This window comes from Plectropomus leopardus, chromosome 11 (genome assembly GCF_026936395.1).
Source record: "Plectropomus leopardus strain MGB_pleo_1.0 chromosome 11, ASM2693639v1, whole genome shotgun sequence".
In the NCBI taxonomy this organism is placed as follows: Eukaryota; Metazoa; Chordata; class Actinopteri; order Perciformes; family Serranidae; genus Plectropomus; species Plectropomus leopardus.
The window spans coordinates 3,982,928-4,003,404 of NC_142186.1; the positions used below are offsets into that span (position 1 = coordinate 3,982,928).

At 38.4% G+C, this 20,477-nt stretch overlaps 1 protein-coding gene across 1 annotated transcript in view; it reads right to left on the reverse strand.

Annotated features, from left to right (window-relative positions):
• tsnare1 (T-SNARE Domain Containing 1) overlaps positions 1-20,477 on the reverse strand; it is a 201,540-nt gene that overhangs the window by 42,355 nt on the left and 138,708 nt on the right. The gene's annotated exons all lie outside the window — the stretch shown is intronic.

Below are 20,477 nucleotides of genomic sequence, written 5' to 3' on the forward strand. Positions count from 1 at the left end.
ACTGATTGAGTGTGTTGGAAACCCTGATAAAAGTTATTATGTGTTTTATCATTTATTGGCACCCTGTCCTAATTGATGTGTAAATTTCCCAAAAGGAACAATTATCTAAAAAAAAATCACTTTAAGATGCATATGTAAGTGTAATGTTGTTTAAAAATTAATTTTACCAGTTGTTTCAATATAGATGAATTCTTAAAAGACATTATTTGTTGTTCCATTGTATTTTTTGGTTTAATAATTTCTCTTTTTTTTTCATTTCACTTATATTCCAACTCACTTTTGCATTGAAGTGCTTTTCTTCGATCGTTGTCATGTTGATGAAATGTGCAAGCAAGATGGCAGTCAATAGCTGCTCTAACAGTGTGTTTATACCGAGAAATGAAGCATGTATCAAAAACTACCTGATCACAGAGCATGAAGCTCAGAAACATGTTAAACGAAACAATCCCATAAACGCATTCAATAGGCCTTTTCATTTTAAGTGCTTATATTATATATTTTCAACACGATTTGCCATTTCATTTCTAATATTGCCTGTGGTCAAATTTAGATTTCAAATGCTTCAAACATTTCCACTTCGCAGCATAGCTTTATTCATCCATGTCAATTACTTTCCATGTCTGAAAAAAAAGTGTTGACTGTGTTAAGCAAAAAAAAAGAAAAAATTTAAAAATTAAAGTAAATAGAGTGAAGAGGGGGGTTAGGGAATATTTATATTTCCTTGTCTCCTCAGGCATTGACGCTGTGTTGGAGCAAAGAATCTATGTTGTTTTGAAATGCCTTTTCTCCCGTTTTTTTTCCCCAGCCTGTTTTCTGCTACAAAGGCAGCGAGAGCAGCCGCGTTAGACCAGAGCCGAGGCTGGAGTCTTTAAATCCTGACGCGCTTCAAAGCACGGAGAGAGCAATTCATCTTCTTATCTGAGACTCAAAACAGGCTTTCTGTGTGGAAGAGAGAGGGAGAGAGGGAGAGGGGGAGAAAAAAAATGCTGTCGAGTAATTTTCCGTTTAAACGTTCCACTCCACAACAATTTGCATAAGCAGCCCTGCGTCTGTGATAAGAAGATTGGTAATTTTCAAAGGCTCTGTGGGGATTGAGAATTAAAAGCCTTTCTCCGCTATCTCCCCTCTTGCAGCTGGCCACCACAGATTCCCCAGCTTCTCTCACGCGTTTCCTCCTAAACTATGCCTTATAAACTTTCTCTGCCATCCTCTCCTTCTCTCTGCTCACTCTGACAGTGCTGAGTCGCTCCCTCTCTCTATATACTGTATTCCCTCCCTCCCTCTCTCTTCCAAACGCTCTTTCCCTCCGTTTTCTATTTCTCCTGCTCGCTCATCCCGGTGCTGCTGTTATTTGGGGGGAACAAGAAAATAAATAAGGTAGAGGGGAACAAAAAAGGGCTTAGTACAACAAAGGAAGTGTTGCGGTATTTTTAAAACCAGAATTTTCCAGATTGTGGGGCAGGCTGAGAGGCGGGACAGAGAGACTCGCAGAGGGAGAGACAGAGGAGGATAGAGGAGGGATGCTCTTATCACCAGTGACTTAATCTGCCAGAGAATGGTGTCCTTAGTGCCAGCGCTTCAGGGCCTATGGGTGCTGCAAGCCCTCAGGGAGGAGACAGTGTCTTTCTCACACCTTCTATACTAGTCACTCTTAAAGTCTAATACAAGTTCATATTTAAGCTGGAATATGATCAATCTGGTTTTTTTTTGTTTTGTTTTGTTTTTGTTTTTTTTAAAGATGGATATCTGCTATTTGACAAATTAGGCTCCCACAAGCTAAAGTCAACTTAAAGTATGATGTTGTAGGTGAAAAAAAAAAAAAAAAAAAAAAGTTTTAGTGAGAGTTTAATTCTTGTAGGAGCTGAGAATCCTCTTAAGCAGTTTTTCCTCAGTGGCACTGACCAAGCAGCAGCATTAAGACTGAAAAATGGAGTGTGGAATGAGGAAGTGACAAAAACTGCAGTTCCTTGAATGGCCACTTAAGGCTGGCTCCAAAAGTGAGTTGATCCCAATAAAAACTGTAAAAACAAAAAAAAAGGGAAAAAAGAAAATAGCCTAACTTTACAGAACAAAATGATCTGTTACTAATTTTCTCATTCAAGTGATTTCTGTGTAAGATCCCAACACCAAAACCCACCTTCTGCATCAACATGATGGGTTACTGGATGGCATCAGCTGAGAACGCAGCCAAACAGAACTGGTCAGGGGTGTTATTATAAGCTGGAGAGGAGGTGGATGGGTTTTATAAACCGTGGACTTTAATGCAGGAGTCTTATTTTTGCTTCCTATCTGAAATGTGATGTATTTTCTCTACACTTTACCATGCGTCTCTTTCCCCTGAACCTAATCCATCCAGGTTTCAAAGGGTTAACTGTTTTGAAGAATAAGGACTTCAATAGAGCAGTACAGGGACAAGTACTAAAGCCTGGAAATGAGTTAGCATTTTAGCACTTGTGGTTCCTTCGTCTCAAAGTCAAAGGGTTTTTGGAATGTGTTTTTGGGTGGATGCCTGAAATGCAGTCTGTGGTTAACACAAGCTGAAGAGACTTTCACATTTTGTTCTCCAACATAAAAAAAGCTCTGCTAATATCTCTTTCATGAATTTTGTAGCTTTTTACATGTCTTCACGCTAACAAGTGGCTCAACGAGACTACAGGATGCCATCACTCCAGGCTGCTTTATAGCCTTATGGTAGCGGTGATGTTGCCATCATGAGAAGAGTGTACTTTGTTTACAATCTAACATTAGCTTTTTACTTCTGATAATTGCAGTTTTTCTTCAAAAATCATTACATCAGTGTTCATTTGTGAATATTATCTTGCTGAACAAAACATTTACGCATGATTACATTTTGTTTTCCAACTCTCCTGCAATCATCCAAAATCCAATGGAAAAATGCCATAGGCTTTTTTTTGTCAAAGAAACCTTGGCGATACTAACTACCATGTTGGCCTAGAAACAAATCTCATCCCTGCAGCGTTTTATTCTCTGAAATATCTTAAGGTCATAGCAAAAGTTACCAAAGCCCCATTCAGTCTGATTCTTACACAAAAGAATACCAAAGACAAAACAGAAGGCTCTGGAAATGAGCTGGAGGTTCAGGTTTAGGATATTATTTCCTATGTGGAGAGGGATTCTCCACAATGTCCTCACTAAAATGTTATGGGAAAATAGGGTCCATGAAGGCATCTTACTCTGGGAAGAGAGCATGGTTTTCTTTAGTGCAGTGTCAGTTTTTTTATATAGAAGTCTTCCTTTTAACAGCTTCACTTTCAAGAAATCCCGCACCTCCATATGAAGGTCAGCGTTGCTGGTCAAGAGCAGAAAAGAGGAGATAGGAAAGGGAGAGAATGAACCTTTCTATTTTTCAATATTTCAAAGGCCCTCTGAGACTTTAACAACCATAAACCATTTAAAAAACATTTATTTCTCTGAGGCAGAATGCAGAAAACTGCATGATAACCATTAAAGCTGATGGGACTGCCATACGAAGCAACGATCTATCTCATCTCCGCCTCCCTAACATGGAAGACAAACTTGCTGTGTCTCTGGGAGAAAAACTACTTACCTTGTGTGACATGAGAAATATCCTCATAATACAACAATAATGCAATGCAATGATAATGGCCATAATATTATTTTCCCTTTATCGCATCTGGTTGGGAAAATTGGAAGTCCATAAAATAAATAATGTTTACAGCGGAACTGCCTCACTTGTAATCGGCTTATATGCAATTTACATAAAACTCAGAGTCCCATGCAGTCACCCTGATTATGATATTTAAGAAGAGCAGCAAATAAACACAGACTTCACGGCCAATCCTGGCATCCTGGGAGGAAGCCCTGTCACAGCCATTGTCAACAATGGAACAAAAACTCTCACCAGCATCAGCATATTTGGGATTTTATTAAAGACTGATTGGCCTTTTGTTGAGAAAGAAAAAAAAAAAAAGAAGAGAAACATATCAGCAAGTCATGTCCTTTACCTCTGACATAATGAATATTTCTCTCTGCAAGCTTGGTTTTACAAGGGCAAGAGTGCAAAAGCATGCGTTGCACCCTCACTTAAAAAATTTAATACTAAATAGCATACAAATTTAAAATTCATAATAATGTGATTATAAAACAAACAAACAACGGTAGTAAAATGTACGCTATTTGCCAAACAGTAATTAAATAACATATGTGCATTTGTGGATGTGGATCACTGTCATTACAGTCCTACATGGTGGCAGGCATCTTATTGGGGATCACAGTTTAAGGGTATGGGTGCCATTCTGGCTCATAAATTGTCCTCCCGATTGCCATACACCTTTCGTCCTCTGGGATCATTCTGATCCCGCCTGGTTTGACTGTTATTTAAAGCATATTGTATAAATTGTCAATCAGTTCTGTGTTACACCTTTAGTTTTACTTCAGTCCAACGCATTACAACACATTATCCCTTTGTTTTGGAATATAGGGCCAATAGTCCTTGTTTACATAAGTATAAAAAACATGAAAGGCATGCTGAATTTACTTATTACTGTTTTCAGATATGAGGGGATGCACAGCATTCCAAAACAACATGAAAGAAAAAGAAAACATTAATGTGCAATATGTTCGCACCCAAAGTTGTCACATATCGCTGCTTTGTCAGTGGACTTTCACATTTACATATAATAAGCAGTGTATCCTCCTGCATCTACTGTTTATGCTCCAGGATGCCACAACCAATGTCGAGATGTCAACAAAAGCATTAGGACACAAAAGCACTTGGCAACCAATGCCAGCAGTCAACAAAATGACATGGTTAGGTTTAGAAAGTTAAGAATGGGCTGTAATAATCCCTTCGAGCATTATCTTGTTTCATTGCCACAGTTTTGTTGCAGTTAAAAAAAAAAAGAGCTGTAATGTTAAATTGGTGCTGGTGCTAGATTTTTTTTTCAGATAAACTCATTTGCAGTGTTAGTGTTTATATTTTAGTTTTAAGATAAAGACAACTTTATTTATCCCAAAAGGGCAATTCTGTTCACAGTAAACCAATTGCATAAAACAGTAAAGAAAGCATAATATTTTTAGCACAATATTTCATGTTGACCTTATATCTGCCATATTTTCTTTGTAAATCATTCGATGAGTGATGTAGTTTAAGTTGCTTCAGTTTAAGATTGTGAAGCTAAGGTTTTAATGTTAATTGAAGCTGAAAAAAGACAGCACACTCGCTAGAAGAAAATGTTTGCATTGTAAGTGTATGAGCTGATGTTATCAACAGATGGTGGAGAGACAGTGGATGGTAGCTCACCAAGCTGCAGACCATTTTTTAAGATCAACAAACTACAAAACACTTTGTGTTTAAGAAATTGCTGCGTTTCTGGTGGCTTTTTAGGCTCCAATTGCAGTCGTGTTGTAGAGACCCTTTGCTGTTTTTCCAGTGGGGATTATGTCAAAATCAGACTGTTTTTACCCCAAAATGGCTGTTTTTCTAGTGCAGATCTTGATTTATTTTTGACAAATGCTGCCCACAAATTTTCAGACATTGGAATTTTTGCCAACGATTTGAGCGATCACTGTGTAATAGCTACAGTCAGACTAAGTATGCTCCCAAAAACAAAATCACGAATAATTTTTAAACTTGATTTTAAGTTAATTTTTCTATGAGCAAGCGTTCTTCGATGATTTGTGGAACTTTGACTGGAAAAAAAATCCATCTTATTAATGAAGTGGAATTTGCCTGGAAATACTTTCACAATGCCCTTACTGATATTATAAATAAACATGCCCCATTTTGCAAATTCATTGTTAAAGGTCGGATTTTCCCTGATTGTCCCCTGAGCTGTCTAATTTGTTAAAAGACAGGGATGTTGCTTGGGCTAAGGCAAGACAATCAAAATCCCAGGCTGACTGGGTGGTGTTTAGACAGCTTCGTAATTGTTTTATCTCTCTCGTTAAAAAGGTGAAATCAGAATTTTAACTCTCTAAAACTACTACAAATTTGAATGACCCCAAGAAATTCTGGAAAACAATAAAAACCTCTATTGGAAATGTGGTTAATAATGAGTTGCCAGCCTGCATTGTGAAAGACTCACATACTATAACTGATAAATCTGCTATTCTTAATTGTTTTAATGAACATTTTGCAGGTCCTGATGGGCTTGATCCCTACTTCTTAGGGTTGGCTGTTGACTTTATTGCGGAACCTCCGACTCATATTTGTAATCTTTACATTTTCAAAACGTGATTCCAGAAGTGTGGAAATCTGCATATGTTCTTCCTTTGTTGAAGGGAGGGGATCCCACCATCATTAATAACTACAGGCCAATCTGTATGTTGTGTGTTTTAGCAAAAGTACTTAAGAAGCTTGTTAGTGAACAACTGAAAGATTTTTCAGACACAAATACTCTGTCACTGCATCAGTCTGCATCAGGTGGTTCACTGATTAATTGTCTGATAGAACACAGTGTGTAGAGTTTGCTGGGTCTTGTTCTGCCTTCCTCCCTGTATCAAAAGGCGTGCCCCAGCGCTCCATATTAGGTCTACTGTTGTTCACCATATATGTGAATAATCTTTGTGTCAATTTATCAAATGCTGCTTTTCATTTTTATGCAGATGACACCCTTATCTACTGCTTGTCTCCCCCAGCAGCCCAAACTCTTACATTTCTGCAGTCTGCCTTTGATGTTGTTCAGTCCCATCTGACTCAACTCAAGCCTGTTTTAAATGCAGACAAATCAAAAGTCGTGCTCTTTTCGAATGGAAAAAAAAGCTCCCATCTACTCTACCTAAGATCGTAACTGCCCAAGGAGTTGAAATTGAAATGGTTAACACCTACAAGTATTTTGTTATTACTAATGACCAAACTTTGTCATTCAAACCTCACATTGATAACCTTGTTTCAAAGCTGAAGCTCAAATTAAGTTTCTTTTTCCGAAATAAATCTTGTTTCTCGCTTAAGTCAAGGAAACACTTGATTCTGGCAACATTTTTACCTATGTTGGATTATAGTGATCTGCTTTTTATGAATGCACCTGATCATTGCCTAAAGAAATTAGACACTGTTTACCATTGTGCTTTACATGTCATTACTGGCTGTGGGTACTGTGTACACCACTGTACATTGTACACTGCTGCTAATTGGCCTTCTCTATCTGTTCGCAGGTTCTCACACTGGTCAGTTTTTATACATAAGAGTCTACTTGGGCTGGTTCCCTCTTATTTATGTACTTATATGTGTAAAAACCAGAATCAATATGGCCTGCACTCTCACAGTACTCTTTTGATGTCGTCCCCAAGGTTCGCACAGAACTTGGCAAATAAGCTTTTAAATTTGCTGCCCCCTTTATTGTTGTAGCTTTTTTAAGCTGCCCTCTTGGTCAGGTCACTATTGGAAAAGATACTTTAAATCTCAATGAGTCTTTTACCTGGTTAAATTAAGAATATGCATTATACCCCCAAAACCAAGTATTCTAAGCCAAAACATGATCTTTTTCAAACCATAACCAAGTGTTTTTTTTTTTGTTTTGTTTTGTTTTTTGCCTAAACCTGACCACATTTTAACCACAGCATTGCTGAAGTATAAAGTTTCAGTACTACATAACAACATGCAAATGTATCTAGTTTGCAGAAACATACAGAGTCAACATTTTCTGCCAAATGGGTTTTTAAAAAAAAGCAAAAGGCTGAGTTCTTAGATAACTCGATATCACCATCTTGTTATGTTTGCTTGAAGTCTGAGTCTCAAACTGTGTTTAGAATTTTGACTCATCTGCCCACGTCTTCACAAGCATCACCCCGGTGGGTGCTTATGCATATTCATATGTATGCTAACAATAGCTGTCAACAATAACAAACAGAGTTTAAAAGCCTGAAGGTATGATTGTATAATGTGTTTTATAATGACAAAGTAGTAGCCATAGTTAGTGATATGTGTCAAGCTAAATGCACTCTGAACAGCAGTAAAACTGATTCTTGAGTAAAACAGCTCTTTTAGTTAGAGAGGTCCTGGGATGTAACTGCAAGACATACAATACTTTTGAGGAACCACTGCAAATAAAGCAAACTGTTGCAGAAAAAGTAACATGCCGTATTTACCTCCTACAGTTCACAGGTTTTTCCAGCTGTGCTCTATCATAATCTGCTTTTATGGGAGCACACACAGGACCATTAACACCTACACTATTTTTATAGCTTTTGGTTGCTAGCTCTGCAGCTGCAAAGGCATCCAAACAAGTTTCAAATACACCCCGAGTCACTTTGTTCTGGGCCTGTCACTCTGACCTGAGCAACATACAGACAACTGGAAAACTAAGACTGACTAGTCATGTCAGACCCTGCTGACTTACAGACCAACATAACATTAGCCATGAATACTCAGTGGCCATCTTGCATACACAATCTTGGCAACAAAAGCAAGGAAAGTTATTGAAACCTTGAAGGGACCTATCACAACCCATACGTATTTATCAAGACACATTGTCAAAAGAAATAGTTAAAACCAGATTAAGAATTTGAAAAGTCTTAGTACTGTATGCCTCATCCTCTCAGCAACCACAGATGCGTACACACTCTGCGGCACTCTTTTTCTTTCAGGAGCTTCTATACGTCTACACTGTCATCAGCATTGTGCAGAAATCTACAGCAAGCACCAGAAATCCTACCAGACAACCTAGATAAACCAAGAAAACCAGCAGATTACTTTGTACACTGCTGACATTTGGTGCTGTTTAAATAAAAAAATCCTGAATCAACTGCACTGTGTCTTTCATTCAAAATGTAGGCTACACATATCTTGACAACAATGGAACAATAGGACTACTATCATAGGGTATACATCAAGTGTCTCGATGTTTGTTTTACATACGTTAAGTAGACCTCTAAACTGTCACCCACTGAGAAACAAATACAACAATGCCAAGACTGTGTTTCTAGGCCAGCTGTGCAAAATGTCTGTAACTATTATTTAATTAGATGTGTTGGTAACAGAGACCCCAGCCAATCCACAAAACAAAGCTGTTCACTGACCCCAAAGTTGCCTGCGTCAAGAGACACCCACCAGCCAAACTGCACTGGTGTAATTGTGAAGGCCAGCACTGGCAGGCAGTAGAGTGCATCAGCTGGCAGGTAAGATGTGCAGTGGGCCTGGGGTTATGTTAAAAGAACCTACAGACTTCAGCAACAGAAACAACTGACGATTGGTCAGCTCAATGCCAGTGTGAATTACCATTTTGCTTCACCCAAATAACTCACCCTGGCATTACATTCATGCTAGCCAGCCCGTTGTAATTCCAAAGTCAAATATCACTTTTGCAGAGCTTTTGGTGTAAGATCATAATACGCTGCTGGACGGCGTCAGTTGAGAATGCGGCTGGACAGAAACGTTTGCAGTGTTATGATATGCCACCAGATGACCAGACAGCACCTGCCACGGCAAGATGATTGGTGGAAAGGCAGCATCAGTTTAGAGCACAGCTGAACGGAACCTGTCACGTCCGCATGGCATGCCGCTGGATTGCATCAAGTTCAAACACTGCCCGTAAAAATGTGATATAAGGAGTATGAAAGTGCCTATGGTGGTGGATGGATCCAACAAACCCTGGACTTTGATGTGGGAGTCCAGTGTTTTCTTCTCAAGTGTTTTCTTTCTTCTTTTTCAGTGCTATGACAGTATCAATAACAATTTGCAAGTGATATTGAAAAATGAGTTGCATCGTTAAATCCCCAGTAACATGCATCACGATAGAGTTATACAACTGTTTCTCCTCTGTCCAAATACTACAGATCTCATTGTCTAAAGTAACAGCAAATCCATTTATTATGACATGATTTATTCATCCAAACTCTTAAAGACTAGAAATGAAGACAGACTGAAGCCTTTTTTTCACAGAGGTAGCTACTGAGGGTTAACCTTGGGCAAGAGAGGTGAACTAATCTAAGAGCAAAGTGCGGTGTACACAATCACACTGGATTCAATAGGGAAAATCTGGTTTTGTAGTGCCTTTAACATCACATCTGTGTGTGTGTTTGTGTGTGTGTGTGTGTGTGTGTGTGTGTGTGTGTGTGTGTGTGAGAGAGAGAGAGAGAGAGAGAGAGAGAGAGAGAGAGAGAGAGAGAATCAACAAAGGAAACCACCAAAACTGTGGTGCAGCCTGGCTTTGTACTCTGCTGCAACTTTAAACCCTGCAGGTATTTGCTCCCTGCTTCAGGGTTGGAGGTAGAAATTTTGGGGTAGTGGTCATTGGAGGGTCCAAACGACATATTGCATTCTAATTCGGAAACATACATGCAATGAAAATATCTGAATGTAAAATATGAAAATAATGCTGTTTGCAGTTTGACTATAAACATCACAGCTCAGTAATCATCACTGTTGTGTTCTTGTGTTCTTCTTTGTCCTCAAACTTTGTTGCTCAGACCTCGTTTCTGTTTGTGCATGGCACTGTCTACAGATCACTTGTCAGTCAAACAGCATGACTGCCTCTGTGATTGCTTTTTTTGCTTGGGCTTTCTGATTTGGGATTTACAGTTAATCAAGTTTCTGTAGGAGGCACTTTGTCAACAGTGTTCACTCAAAACATACAGTTTTTGTAAGATTTCAAATTCTAAACTTGAAACAAAAAGCATGACTTTGTGCCTAATAGAGGGTTTTAAGCCTACCAAACTTACAGTAGCTATGTAAAACAGCTGATGGAAAGGCTTTGATGACCTAACTACGTAGTTACTGCTTCTCTACAGTAACCAGTGACAGAAAGTAGACAATCGCCTCTACGAAATTTGCTGTGATTACATGCGCACCAGTACCCTGAATATTACAAATATTACAATATTCTCAATTTGATCTGGGTCCTATTAACAGCATATTCCACTTAAATATTACTGTTTCCAAGTTTTGTATTTTCCAATTAAGACGTGAGATACGTTTTATTCTGGTTTGTGAAGCATTAATTGGGCGTGTATACAGCCATTTCGGAACATGCATCTCAAATGGTGTTTTTACTTCAGTTTGTGACATATGCCTTTCATCTGTTTACACTATGCTCTTTCCGTTGTCATGGATACATTGTACACAAACCATCTTTTCAAAAGTTTGCAAGACTGTGGGAAAGTTGCATGTAGAAAAGCTCTCATTTCTGGTTGGGAGAAGTCACACATCCACTTTTAAACACTATGAAAGACTTGGATATCAAGAGGTTTTTGGATGAGCACAAGTATCACTACTTTTTCAAGGAGGTTGAGGGAATGAAAGAGGGAAGCAGAGCTCATATGGGCAAACAAGGCAAACTGTGAAAAAATCCTATTTTGATGCAAAGAAGCAAAATGACAAGCAGCTCCAGCTGTTGTACTTTTACATATGTTGACATGATAAAACAACATATATTTGGACATGTTAATTAGAGTATGCACAGCTGCATGTAAACAGGAGTGTTAATGGAATATTCATTTTCATTAGACATGTAAATAGCTTAGTAAGAATATTGAATGAGGATTTTGCCCTGATTTGAATCAGGGCAAAACCGGACTATTTTGTGCTAATAAACATACTGAGTGTCAAACATTATTGATATAAAGTTGCAAAATCTAAGACTTTTGTTGACTTATGCCAGCATGATGATGATACATTGTATCGGTGGGGAGTTGATAGGGTTATTGAGAAAGAACTCCCAACATATAGCGGTACATATTCAAACAGGCTATATAGTTACAGCCAGAAACAGGGGTGGAAGTGACAAATTAAAGTTTCACTTGTTATTGTAACAACTGTGTACTTTTACTTTTGGAAGCATTTTTTTTAACTTTTAGTACGTATTTTCATTTCACATTACAAAGTAAAAACAAAAAAGTCACATGGAAAAGTTTTGACTAATTGCATAAGAATGAAGCAGGAGGGAGACCCAAATCATCCGCTGCCTCAAAAGCTGCCGGTGTGTTTTTAACTGCAGGAGGACAGAGCTTCATGTCCAGACAGGTGACATCCTTGAAACACACGTTCTTAAGCCTCCTACAGACTGTGTGATTTTAATCGATCTTATAAGTTTAGTGCAGCTACACTGGGCAACATGGATCTTAAAAAACGTGGGTATGACATTAAGTTTAATGTATACAGACTGTACGATGACATCACCTACTGAATTGTATGTTATGATGTATGTGCATCTACATCAACACGCAAAATCAACACATTGTCGGCGTGCATCAACCATCTAAGTCTGAAGAAAAGGAGGAGGAGGAAAATGTTGATGTGGTCATCTCTGGGGAAAAGAGACCAACTTGGCACGCCAATTGTGCAACAAGAGCTTGAAGTTAGTCTTAGCATCTACTTGCATGTAGCTGAGTTGTGCTGATCGATGAGTCATTTCATGCTGCATTTTTATTGGTTAGTTACTAGACGCAGGTCGTAACTAACTGGCTGTCTTTGCTTGCAAGAACTCTCACTGCGCAAAGCAGGACCACCGTTTTAGAGCCATGACTAAAGATGAAGCCATGAACAAAGATATCGCCATGTTTCTTTCATGTTGGTCATCTTTCATGCTGGAAAACCTAAAATCGCAGCATTTATATTGGGCTTGAGCCTCGCAATTTGTAAGTTTAACAATGCAACTATGTCTGTAAGGGTTAGGGATATCATTATCATACCTGGTTACTATATGAAAAAAAGGCTGAATCTACCTTAATAAAGCAGTGGTTTAATGCACCACCTGGCGAGCATGCTAAGTGACCCGAATCAAACACATCCACAATGTTGCATTACCTATAGGTGCACGTATCTGATAAAATACTGAAATGCTCATGGTGAATCCTCCAGAGGTGATTTCCGCTCTCCCTCTGAGCTGTGCAGTGGGACAGAGAGGCTGAGTGGACTGCTTATCTTAAGCTTTGAGAATGAACAAGCATAGAAAAACCTGGAGTAGAGTGAAGAGGACTTTGCAGTGCTCAAGGCTCAGAGTGACGTTCAGACAGGTGAGTACGACAACAAACTCACTGTGATGAATGTACCGCACTCTCCAGAGGAGGACATCAACGTTGCTAGGCAACAAAGTGTTGCATGTGTGCTACACATTGTGCAAAATTGTGCAGCTCTCTTTTTTTTTTGCTTTGTGTTTGTGGCTGCGGCTGCTGTGGACTTTATTGTTTCTGTGTCCATGTTAGCTGCCTTGGAGATGTTTTATCCTGCTGTTAAATGGCAGGTTATTTAATTTATGTGGCTTAATATTGCTTGTTGCACTCTCAGGGGTATCTTTAGCTTTTTTAATTTAATATCCAAATTTAATAGGTCTATCATATAACAGCATCATACACCCCCCATAGCATTAGGTAAGTACAAGAAATTTACTTGTACCTGAGAACTGCTTTTAAATAACAATACTTTAACTTGAGTAAAATGTTTTAGTACTTTTCCATTCCTGCCAATGTCAACGGACTCATGCCTCAAGAATAGCCATTACCTTATAGACCAACATGGTACAGCATATGGTATTGAATCATCATAAACCTAGACAATAAAATAGTAAAAGTGCATAAACAGTGACATTCATCCTTCAACAACAGGGTAATACAACACATCCACGCCGCCAAAAAATGAGATGCACTTTAACTGTAAAAACGGCTTTGTTATGTATTGATATTCATTTAGGGCATCAAAAAGCATACATGAGTTCTATTACCATATCTATGAGTTTTTGATCATGCTTTTCTTTCCCAAATTTACACTATGGAGACAATGCCCTTGACCGGAAAGCAGTTTACCAAATCGCTTTTTCAGGGAGTCATATTAATAAATCTAAAGTGGACTTTCTATTGCCACGTCTAACACCAGCCCAGCCAAATGGCAATACAGCATACCCTTTCCTTCCTCAAATGAAAAGCTGAATTCAAAAGCAATAAAATGCACTCTTGCTCAATTCAATGCATTTACTCTCCGGCTTTTGCTCAAACTACAGTCTCTACTTTCGCATTTTAGTATTGCCCATCACCCATGGTGCCACCACAAACACAGAGAGTACAGAAGTGCATCAAGAGATTCACCTGCCCCTCTTTATTTCTCTCTCTTTCCAACTCGGAGCAAATTCAGATTAAACGGTAAAACTAGGCAGTACCCATCAGATATAAAGATTCAATTACAGCGATGCCTATTTCTCTCCTAAAATGTTTTCAGAGACATGTTTTAATGCCCTGTTTAGCTGTAATAGCAAGAGTTTGTGAACAGGAAGTGGTCACCATGCTGTTTCCTGATTAGGCAAAACGGAGGCTAAAAAACTGAGATCAAACAGTTAAACTGAGCAGCGCTGATCAAATATAAACCAAGATTGTGTTACTGAGCTGTCTATTTCTTGCCTCAAAAGTTTTAGACCATGACTTAGCTTAGCATTTAACCCTTTGAAACCTGGATCTACATCAGTTTCTTGTGCTGCATTTAGATGCTTTTCACAAGCATTAAAAACTTGAGGAAAAACGGTTTGGTTTCTTTCAAAAACATGAAAAAAATCAACAACTAAGAAACTAGTAAAATGTGGAAAGAAAACAAGCTTGAAATTAATTTGTAAAAACAGAGAGAAATAGAGAAAGAGAGAAAATCATTAGAAAATTATATTTTTAATTTTATTTTTTTTTTAGCTTTTTTTCCTTTTTTTTCACGTGACTGTTGTTGTTATTTTGGTCTAGTGGGGTGCAGTGCATTTTGATGGTTGTATTTTTTCTACTTCTTGAGCAAAAGCATTCTTTTCCCCTTTTTCTCTGGTCATGTAACGACAATTTCAAAGGTATGTGTGTCTTTCTACTGCAGAGATGGCCTAATTTTTTTTAAAACTCCATCTTTCCAGCAGTGAAATACTTCTTTAAAATCCCAAAATGTGTTTGCATTTGGATTGTTCTATCTAACACGTTTGGGTTATTGGGTATATTGAACACCACAGTTGCTAGTGAGCCTTTTGACATTTAATATTATTTTTAATTGATTTAAAAGGTTCAGCTCAAAAATGTTTCTTTACCTTTTATTTGAAGTCAAGTTTTCTCCTTTCTCCTCAGTATACTCTGGCCAGCTGTGGCTTATGCGGCAGAGTCAGAGGAGTGTCACTGACATCAACTTGGGTGACTTCAAACATTGTTATTTCCACTCCATATCCTTCAAAGAAGCATAAAGAGTCCGGAGGGACTGGGCCAAGAGTGATTGAACAGTGGGCTGGTTTCCCTACAATCTGTCAGCATTAGCCCATCCCCCCTGTCCGAGCGCAGTGATCACTCAGAGCTTTAACACTGTGATTAGGTTATTCTTTTTCATTATCCTATTTGTCAAAAGGGCAACAATTTGTATGTGTCTGTGTGTGGATAGGTTCATCATCCTTCTACCCATTCATTTACAAGCCATCTTCCTCTTTTTTGCCTTCTTTCCCCCCCCTCCTTCTTCCTCTGCTCCTTTCATGATCACAATAGCCAGAGCTCTATATTATCCTCAATTAAGCTGGAGGAAAACTGTGTTACATTGATTTTTTTTAGGCCCAGAGGGATGTAGTTGCTCACTGGGAGATCAATTTCAGCTCCGAAGATGGATGGACTTTTAAGTCTTAACAATGACATCAGCATGGAACCCCCCCAACCCAAAATCAAATCAATAAGAAGTTATTTTTTTAGACGTGTGAAAAGGCAACAGCTGAAGTGCTCGAACATCTGTGTTTTATTGGTAATTATAAACCATCTTGTGCAGCGATCAACAATCAGAGTTTGTGGTCCACTGAACACAGATGAGGTGATAAAACATCTTCGCAACTAGAGAAACTTGCAGTGCGGAGAGTAATCTGCCCCCCGGATAATGGATTATAGATTCAATTTATTTTCAGTGTAAACTGAGTAGACAAGGCGGGGCACGAGAAGAAAATGACATCCGCTCTTAATTGACCATCGGTGGAGATGTGCAGTGGTGCATGTAGCCCCGCATCAAGGAGTGTTCAGGGCTGTGTCAGAGCTCAGACTTGCTGCAAAGTGTTCAATCTCTTTCTTTCATTTTGAAGTCTTGGGGCAGATCCAGCCCCCAAACTGCCGACACCTGAGTGAACCTGAACCAGATCTTGGGTCCGCACATCTAGTCTGCTTTATTTCCAGATTGGCCCTGACTTAAAATCAATATGTCACGAAGGTCTGCATCATTTTGTCTGGACATGACAGCATCAGAAAGAGTCAGCCTCTTCTGATCTGTCTCATCAAAATACGACACTGAAGGTCTTTTTAAACATTTGTTCAGGGTTCATGTGCATCACCGCCACTGACAAAAGTGTTAAAATGTGTTTGAGAGAGACAACACCTATTATAGTGAAATGAACTCAGCAATGGGAGCTTTGCAGGCTGTGCAGACTGGTATTGTTCAAACTTAAAGAACCTTGCTTAAATTCTAGTGACACTGCCAAATATGGCACATCAAATTTTTAGAGAAAGACTAGAAAACATCTTATCAAAGATAATTCAAGTGTGCTCTCTTGTGCTGAAAATTCTACTTGTTAACAGATTAAAATTCCTAATGTTATTTCTTAGCATATGGAATTAAACCTGAAGACCTAAAATTTGAGTTACACCTAAAGCATTTAGAGTTCAGTGTCAGCTGAAGAGTGATCACTGAAAGCAGATAAATGAGCAGTTGTAAGCAATAAGAGCAACTACAATTTCAACTGAAGTGTCCACTTTCAACAGTGAATTGTCCCTTTAGTATGTAAGCACTGACAGCAAAAGAAATGGCAATGAAATTTTAGAACTCAACGTGTTTGAGCTGTCCTCTGCCTGCCGTGTCCCCTAGAAATTACAATTATAAATCACAAATGTGAAACAGCAAATGCGCTTTGAGGAAAATGTAATGCCAAGCAAAGTGTTCTATTTACATAATAAGGAAATGATGCTAATTGAAGTACAATGCCCAAATGTTGAGTATGAATGATACTGAACATTTAACCAAATCATGGTCTAGCCCTGAACTTAAAGGGATAGTTCACGCAAAATTGAAAATTCAGTCATTATCTACTCACCCTCATGACAATGGGAAGTTGGGTAAAGTTTTATACTACACAAAACACTGCCGGAGGTTCATGGGAAAAGGCATTGCACTCCTCTCCAAAACAACTGAAGCATATGGTAACCAAGATTCAAACATAAAAAAAACCCAAACATAATAAAACCACAGAATGTCTCCATACTGCTTGTCTGAAGTAATCCAGGTGTCCTGAAGCCCTGACATAACAAGTTATTTTGAAAAATGTCAGTGGTGTCAAGTGTTTGGGAGATGAGTTGAACACCTTTTACCTGTGAACCTCCAGCAGTGTTTTGTGGACTATACAACTTCACTCAACTTTCCATCAACATGAGGGTGACTAAACGATAACTGAATTTACATTTTTGGGTGAACTTTCCCTTTAGCCAAAGGGCTTTTGTTAGCCAAACTTACAACAGACAGTAGTAAGGATTCAAATGAAGGGTTTTTTTTGGAAAGGTTCTGCACTTTTGTATGCCCACCATCCTATCCAAACACCTCCTTGAGAAGCCTTTGTGGAACAGTACAAGACAGACTGTAGTGCTTTGAAAGAGGACTTTTCTCTGAACATTATCCGGGCAGCGATTACATTGCCACAGCATAATTAAGACAGCAATTTAGTTACATACAACTGTAATTTCTAGGAGACAGGGTTTAAGTTCAACAATCCAGTTTAGTTACGTCAGTGTCCACTGGCATAAAGACATTGAAAGCAGTTTAAATGTAATTGATGAGAACACTCCAACTGTCAAGTAACATGAAAAATCTTTTGAGGTGGAAGACCTTCTGGTTGTTGAACTCAATTGTACTCAATTAACTCCAATTAAGTCAAATGTAATAACACTGAAAAAAATGAGAAAGTTTAAGTAAAGGCAGGCAGGAGGGAGAAGTTGTTGACAGGTTAAACACACAACAGACCATCACCCACGAGACTAGTGTTTGTGTCCCATGTGACACAAAAGTGGATTTTAGAGTTTTTCAACCAGGTAATAGAAGTTAGACAGTCGTCTCGTGATATGGTTTAATTTTTTGAAACCCGACCAAATAGTTTTGCTGCTTAAACTTAAACTACTTTTGGTGGTGAAACATAAGTTCCTTATGAGTGATGAAGTGTATTTTGAAAGACACTGTAGCATGTAGCAAAGTGGAAATGGAAAATTACACGTCCCAAATCTGATGCTATAGTAATACCTAAAGCTTTATAGTTTAGGCAAAGGGCCACTGACGAAGCTGTACTTGATGAGTTGTGAGTGTGAATGTGTTGATAAATATCAGGTTAAAGCAGCTGCAGAAGTGTCAGTCAGTCAATCAGACAGAACATGACATTTCAGTTGGAGTGGAAGCTTCAAAGGTACTTAAACGGTCAGCTGAATGGTTCGAGATGCAACCAGTTGAAGTTGCAGTTGAAGTGCAGTACACCAACGAAAACAGCTTAGTTGAAGAGTTAGCACCAAGGGCCATTGAAAAGTCAGTGAAAAGGTAAAAAGATGACAGCTAGTGAATTGTTAATTGATGTGTAGCTGCTAAAAGCAGTTGAAATGTCAGCTTAAAGAACAAATGTGGAGACAGTTTGAATGTGCATTGAAAGCAACTGAAGTGTCAGCTGGTACAGAAGCCCTGACAGCTGTTAAAATTACTTGAACATACAATATTTCCCTTTAATGCACAATAGCTTTAATAAAGTGCTGGAGCTAATTTATGGTTTTAATTGACTGCAGTCATGCACAGTGACATATTTTTATGATGTCACTCTATAAATGTACTTTATGGTACTTTCTGTCAACATGGGACAGTGTAAAATATGGACTTGGTTCATCCTGCTGTCTGTCTGACTTTGCGCCTGTCTGTCTGTCCCTCTTCTCCTTTGTTGTTTTTCTTCCTTTCAGCTGCTCTGCCTCTGCGAAGACAGCGGCTGTCTGGATTGGCGGAGAGCTAAATTGCTCGCTGTGAGCTCGGTCACGCCTCAGCTCTCCTTGAGATAATGAAATGACAATTAATGGGAAAGCTGTTGCCATTCGCTCATTTGTTCGCTCGGTAGTAGAGCAGCAGCATGGGGGGACAGACAGAAACCACTGCAGTCATGTCAGACTCTGGAAACTGCCCAGCAATTGTTTTCATATCGAATTGCTGCTGATGTGATGTTAAAAATCTATGCATATGTTGAAAAAAATAAATTCTAGAGTCTATAGCTGTCTAGCAGTGGTGTCCTTGGCATCCGAGGATTGAACTCAAAATACGTATATATATATATATATATATATAGAGAGAGAGAGAGAGAGAATTTTTTTTTCTTTTGACCCTCCCTAATCCTACATTTTTTTTTCCTTGAGCCTCCCTGGGTGACTTTGCGAAAATGCATTAAGTGTTCATACCACAGGATTTGTTCAAGGACTGTGACAAATTTGAAAATCCGATGATAAATTTTGTTTTTACAGTTTCTGGCTATAAAAAAATGTTGTAATACAGGTTTGGGATGCATGCTTTCTCTAAAATATACCCAAAAAATTTAAAGGAAAAACAAAAAATAAAATCACAAACAATTTTGAAAAAAAGAAAAAAAAAATCAGCAAAAGGTTTTAAAGAAAAAGAGAATCAACAAAAGTCTTTAAAAGTTAACCAAAATTTTAAAGGAAAAAAAAGCCAAAAATAGAACCAGAGATAGAACAAATTTGGCAAAATTCTACAAAGCAACCATGCCTTCCACACTTGCGGGCCCAGGGTTTTGGAAGGAATATTATATTTAAAAATAAATAAAAAATGCAGAAATTCAAAGTTGTATGCACATCCCATAAGCCTAAATAAAAACATATATTACTCCCCAGTACCGTTAGAATTTGACATGGTTCCTCCTTTTTGCAATTCCCCTCTCATAAATAATCATCCTTAATAATGATAAAATGTTCCAGATCTAATAACCCCCCCACATCCACCTATAGAGATCGGGGCTTAGTCCCCAATGTCCTCAAATCCTAGAAACGCCAAATTCTAGTCAAAATACAATTTAATAGAATACAATTTTGTGATCAGACTGAAATGGTCTTCTGAACTGTTTAAATATCACTGTATACCTTTCATTGCCCCTTCATTTAATGGACGAAAAAACTGACAGTCTGAATGTATAAAATCACAACACAATGTTTTCCATGGCTGTCTAAAGGTGTTGCAGTGAGAAAATTCAGATGCAGCTCTGAAGCGATTTTATCCATGTAAAAAAGGTAGAACCTTTATTAACCCAATGTCACTTAAGTCAATACATTATTTACCATGGCCAGAGGCCTACACAGCACAGAGCCACTCTGAGCTCTGGCCTACTGAGATAGTCCCTAAAAGAATAGCAGTAGATGTATACTGTATATTTCCTTGAAAAGAAAAGAGCGAAAGCAGACCCTTGGGCATCTCATAAAACGTTTCTCCAATATGTGCTGTGAAGTGGAAATTCAAGCCACCCCAAAAACCACAGAGAAAAAAAAAAAAAAAAAAACACATTTTCTATTTA